The sequence below is a fragment of the Nicotiana tomentosiformis genome, chromosome 6 (assembly GCF_000390325.3).
Source record: "Nicotiana tomentosiformis chromosome 6, ASM39032v3, whole genome shotgun sequence".
In the NCBI taxonomy this organism is placed as follows: domain Eukaryota; kingdom Viridiplantae; phylum Streptophyta; class Magnoliopsida; order Solanales; family Solanaceae; genus Nicotiana; species Nicotiana tomentosiformis.
The window spans coordinates 99,944,153-99,950,589 of record NC_090817.1 but is presented as its reverse complement, the minus strand read 5'-3'; the positions used below and the strand labels follow the sequence as shown (position 1 = coordinate 99,950,589).

Genomic DNA, 6,437 nt, shown 5'->3' with positions numbered 1-6,437 from the left:
ATATATATATATATATATATGGAGAGAGAGAGAGAGAGAGAGAGAGAGAGAGAGATCATCTACTCTCTTGACTGAAAAAAGACAATACTTAACTGAATAGAAAATCTCAATAAAGTCTCAATAAGGGAGAATACTGTAACATATGAGACTAGGATAAAGTGAATAAATTCAGGAATACGAACTTCTCTTTATGTCTCATTATCAAACACATGTAGTTATGAGATCATGCCAAAATGAAGGAAAGGTTTAGCTTTAACATGTCCAATAACCACGTTGAACTAGTCTCGTTGCACCTTAATCTACAACAACGATAATAATACTATCATCAAGTTACGGAAGGTACAATTATCGCACAAAACGGGCATCATCTCCCTTGTAACAAGAACACAACAATAATAACATGTATACATAATTTTCCAACCTTATATTCATCACAAAATACAACAAAATAGCCCACACACCCCAATCAGTTCATACACAAAACGACAACCCTAGTAGTTTCAAACAACCCGAAAATGTAACAATGAACGACCAGCCAACCACCCTGCCATTAGGTGGTGTTTCTCCACACTCTTTCTCCTCCCAAACTCCATAAAAACAGTAGCAAAAGAGACAATCTAACAGCAACACAAAACATCCCACAAAACAGTCCCACTAGTTCAGCAACTCAAAAATAATTTTTTTAGTTTACTAAAACATGTTTCAACTTGTCTTTTATTTCAAATTGAGCAACACAACCTACAGTACATAATTAAGCCTCTTGTCCTATAAACCATACATGAATTCAACTTAAAAATAAGTTCATAACCAGACAATAGTGACGCAATAACGAACACCATACCACTCTTTCGAAACTCGCTAGGTCTAGTCTTTACAATCGAGTTTCGTAGAAGCATAGATAATGGAAGGAGAAGCATAAATTTACCTTGGATTGAGTAGAACCTACAAAAACTAGTCCTTATTCATCCAAAATCTGTCCCCCAACGCAGCTACAAGAAGGAAAAAAGAGAAACTAGCAAGCTATCCGGGATTTTCGCCACTAGAATCACATCGTATCACCCGAAATTACCTAGTGTTTGTGTGGATTTTTGGGTAGGAGTTGCAGGGGTTCAATCTGATTTTGTTGGTCTGAGAAATGAGTGAAAGAAATTAGTTAATAAGTCCTTAAAATTTTCCTCTTGGCCGCTCCTCTCTAGTCACTTTAGGAGCTTTTAATTGAGGCCTCTCCTTTTGGCAAGTAGGTGATGCACCTACCAGTCTGCGCAGTCTCGTGAAAATGCGAATATCTCTCTACTCCAATGTTGTATCAATGAACGGTTTAATCTGTTGAAAACTAGACTCGTAGAAATTCAATTTAGTAGGTAGATCATCTCGTAATTCCAAGTACATTGGGAGAAATTCTCAGCTACATTTGACCTAATTTTCACCATATTTATGAATGTAACTTGTGATGACCTTTGCCAACTTTTGTTCCACAACTCGCTTGACTTCAAAACATAACACACGACTATCATAAGACTAAAATAACTCATAACATAACCTCCTTATCATTTTGAGCACCCTAGTCTCACCCCAAAAGTACATGTTATAACATTCCCAACTTGTTGACTTTCGACGAAACTTTCTTTTTTTAATTCGTTTAGCTTCTAAGCCTTTCAACCCTCTTGGTACTTGCAGTTCATGATCTTAAATATGTGTAACCTCCAAGTTAACATGATTAACTTACTTTATGTACTTTCAAAGATAATCTCATTTCTGAGCTTACATTAATTGACTTACGACGTACTCTCACGTACGAAAATATGGGGTGTAACAATACTTCTCTTCTAATTTTGATTTTTGCATCTTTAGGGTAGACATATATATAGTTAGAACTTAGAACTAGCTCCATCTTACGAAGGATATATGAGTGTGTTTTGTAACGAGCACCGCACGATTCTGCATGATAATGTATGGTGTATTTTTTTTATTCAACTTATATATACGATCGGTGTAATTTATTATGTGTAATCTTTATAGCAGGTTACCTGTATAATTTTAGATTAATTACTAGCTAATTTCACTTATTATAATAGTTACATGTAGTTATCATTTAGGTGATGATATTATTATAAAAAATATTTTATATACTAAACTGATCCTTGTTTTTCTTTTTAACATTTTTCTTTCTCATCAATTGTTCAGACCAGTTGTTATTTGAAGAAGTAATTGTTAGAACACCTAGTAGTTTTTCTTGATATCAATCTGAGTACCATTCTGCATATAGGTCATGCTAACTTTCTTCATATCATTTCTATTTTTATCTATTTCCCCACGAAGGAAAATGTCATCGACATTGGATCACCTACAGTGGGGGATGTTTGTTCTAATTTAATTTGGAATTTCAGAATTTTTTCGTTAAGAACCTTTTTGGATTATTTTTTTCCGGAACACTTACAAAAGCTTCACAAAAAGAAAAAATAATAGAAAAAAAAAAAAACACTCATTTAAACAGATTTAACGTTTGCAAAATGCATGACAGACTTAAAAATTTGCTGACTACGTAGTCCAAAGTATATGTCAACGTTCAAATCATACAAGAGTTATGGTTTCGTATAAGACATGGTCCTTATTGGACCACATGTAGGAGCAAAAGTTATTAATTATTTGCTGAAAATTTTGCAATTCTTCATTATTACAGTAGCAAAATCACGAGAAATTTTCCACTCAAAAGGTGACGTTTGAGCTTCCTTCAAAATAGTATTAAATTCCCTCACGTGAATATTGCTCATATGAACAGAACCATGTAATACATAAAATACTAAAATTTAGCAACCTAAGAAAATATAATATGGAAATTGTATAACTATAAGTTATCTTATTAAAGTTTGGATAAAAAATTAAAATTTTAATTATTTTTAAATATAAATATATATTATTCTTATGTTTGAACCAACTAAAAGAAAAGTGTATAACATAAAATGTGAACGAGGAAATACTAACTAAAGTTGTTCCCTTCTCCCAACCACAACCAATGAGGATATTTTTTTTTTTTTGTTCTCTCTAATAAGTTTGGGCAAAAATGTACAAACATAATCATAAATCAAATTACTTAAAAACCCAAAAAGTCGTTTGATTTGTCCTTTTGCAATACAGATATTATGCTCGTCTTGAGATTACATTTAGAAAACTTCCAAAAATATATTGTAACAACACGTCTGACGGGTCCAAGTATATATATATATATATATATATATATATAATAACAATAACATACCCAGTATTATCCCATACCGTGGGGTCTGGGGAGGGTAGTGTGTACGCAGATCTTACCCCTACCTTGTGAGGATAGAGAAGTTGTTTCCAATAAACCCTCGATTCAGGAAAGTATAAGCACCACATTAATGGAAATATAGACAAGGAGGGACAATACCAAAAAACCATATAAAAACAGAATAAAAATAACAAGACAGTAATGTGATCAACAATGAAAGAAACAATGGTTAGTCATAAAAACCTACTACCAACAGAAAGCAAGACTGCGTGCCAATACTACTGTTATGAACACTCTAGATTACCTACTCTACTACCATAATCCTCGACCTCCATACCTTCCTATCAAGGGTCATGTCATCGGTCAGCTGAAGTTGCGTCATGTCTTGCCTAATCATCTCTCCTCTCCCCACCTCTTCTTTGGCCTACCTCTACCTCTCCGTAGGCCCTTCAATGTCAACCTCTCACACCTCCTCACTGGGGCGTCTGTGCTCCTCCTCCTCACATGACCAAACCACTTAAGTTGCGCTTCCCGCATCTTATCCTCAATAGGGGTCACACTTACCTTGTCGCGAATAACCTCATTTTTGATCCTATCTAACCTGGTGTGACCGCACATCCATATCAACATCCTCATCTCTGCTACCTTCATCTTCTATACATGAGCGATCTTGGCTGGCCAACACTCAGCCCCATACAACATCGTTGGTCTGACCACACTCTATAAAACTTACCCTTAAGTTTCGGTAGCACCTTCTTGTCACACAAAACACTGGAAGCGAGTCTCCATTTCATCTATCCCGCCCCAATACGATGTGTGACATCTTCATCACTGTGTAGATAAAATATCTTTAACCAACCAAAAGATATATGTACAACGTCTTCACTCTAAGCCTAACAAAACAGAACCAAATCATACATAATGAGATTTGGGTCAAAGCTAATACGATTAAATCTTAATTAGTATCATTTTACATTAATAATGTGTCGCAACATGTTAGCAATCTTATTTTTCTTGTCATTAATTTAATAAATATTATGGATAATGCACTGTAATTGAAACCTAAAAGTATGCTAGTTTTTTTTTATATGCGGAAGGTAGAAATTAAACTCGTCATATCCTTTAAACACCTAAACAAATTAAGCCAAAGGACGTTTGACACCTTAAAGTTTAAAAACCTACAAAGGTGGTTAGTAAAAATTAAATTGACTGGAACAAAGGCACATGATAGGATTGGATTTTCATTTAAATGTGGTCCAACCTGACCCACTATTTTAGTTAAAAGAGGAACTTAATATTCATGATGAAAGTCATAAAAGGGTTGGAGTAAATTCAAAGATCAACTTTGATTGGTAATCCAATGGAAGAATAACTTCAGCTCTCTCATGCAACTACGTCACCATAAATAAAGTGAATAGAGAAAGGAAATTAAAGCCTTAAATCAAACAACATATTCTTTGCAACTCTCTACAAGCAAAGTCCATTTAAAAGACTTTCCACAAATGTATTAAAAGGTGAAATCCTAACTTTGTTTTATTCTTATTATATATCTTTTCCTCTTTCACTTAGTCATATTTTCACACTAAAGGAAATCGATGTTTTCCAACTAATTTGGGGAGAGCTAAAGAAGGATTAAAGTTTGTATTCCTTAACAAACAAAAGGAAAAAAAACGCGTATTTTGTGATCCATTTTTTAGGAAATAGTGCCAAAAAGAAAAACTCCAGAAAATTACTTGTAAGATATCTTGATTTTGCTACCCCATAATCCTGAATCCCAATCAGTAATTAATTTTCTCATAACAAGTCCCCGGTGATCGAGGAGCAAAGAAACACACACTTCTATGGCTATAATTCAACAATAAAGATTATATTTCTCTTCAGAATTTTGCTAAAAGATAATGTGAAAACCAACCACTATAAATAGAAAAAAGGATCCCAAAAAAGCTAATTAAACTAAAAATAAAATAAAATAAATTTCAGAGATTGCGCTTGTGTTAGCTACCTGCAGATCAGCTTTATCAATAGCCAGATCTCCTTTCTTCATTCTTAGGCATTTATCTGTTAAAAAAAGGGCCATAACGATAACAAAGCATCTCGCAGTGTGTTGTCTCTTTGTCTGTGTGCAGGTATTTTCGACATAGAATTATATATGTGAAAATCACTAAATATAAACTCTAAATTCATGATTTCAAAAGTACAATATGAAGAACCTTAAAAGTTGAATTCATCTCCGTCTGTGAGGGAGTGAGGATCATCAACTTCAAACTATAGGAACATAGCCTGCATTATATCGTCTAGGCTCTTCCTAGGAGTTGTGCTGAAAAAAATCTAGAGTTGGGGGGAATGAAGCCTGGTCCGAAATCATTCAAATCATCAACTCTTGATACTTTAATTTGGTGAATGGTTTCGAACCAGACAGCACTCCCCTCAACAAATGTTTTCTTCCTTGTTTTGAGTTGGAGTAGGGAATTAAGAATAATAAGGGAGAGAAGGGGAATAGACAGGCATAAAAAGAGAGCTGTTTGATTTTGGTTAGGTAAGGGCCATGCATTATTATTGTTTTTATAGTCTCTTTTTCTTTATATATACGTGAGGAAGGGGTTTGTCTCTTTGTGAGTCAGTTGATTTGCAGTTTGCTCTTTACTTTTATACCACATGTTCCATAATTATGATTTTGACTCATTAAAATTAAACTTGTGTTTGCATTTCGATAATCAAAGGTAAAAAGAAAAGCATATAAGAGTTTTAAAATATTTTTAAATTTTGATTCAGATATAAATATGTTGCTCTGACTTTTTTTTTAAAATGATTTTTGACAAGTTTTTGTATATATATGAAAGTTCTAACTAATCGACATCAGTAGTAATGTATATATTCACCCATAGCATTTGATTAATATTTATCAAAGTGCTAATTATATTTAATGTTAGTGCCAAGTGCCAACCATTTCAAGAAGGCTAGGGCGACTAGGGCTACGCGTTTGCTTCTTGGTGTCTGCATTGAAGCAACACTGTAGTGAGATGAAATTCCTAACTTAGGCGCAAGTCAAGTCACACGAGCTTTAACAATACTATTATTACCAGTTTTTTACTGTTAAAACACACTATGATATTCCTTTCCCATTTTAAAGAAAGTCTCCCATTATCTCTTGAAAGCTAATTCAGATGAACCTTTTTTCAAGAAC

General features: G+C 33.8%; 1 long non-coding RNA gene across 1 annotated transcript; it reads right to left on the bottom strand.

Annotated features, from left to right (window-relative positions):
- Positions 1-3,404: 3,404 nt before the first annotated feature.
- LOC138893380 (uncharacterized) lies at positions 3,405-5,770 on the bottom strand. Its single transcript, XR_011408761.1, has 2 exons — positions 5,256-5,770; positions 3,405-4,146 (listed from the first exon to the last, which is right to left on the bottom strand). It is a non-coding gene; the product is annotated as an uncharacterized lncRNA (long non-coding RNA).
- Between the last annotated feature and the right edge of the window lie 667 nt (positions 5,771-6,437).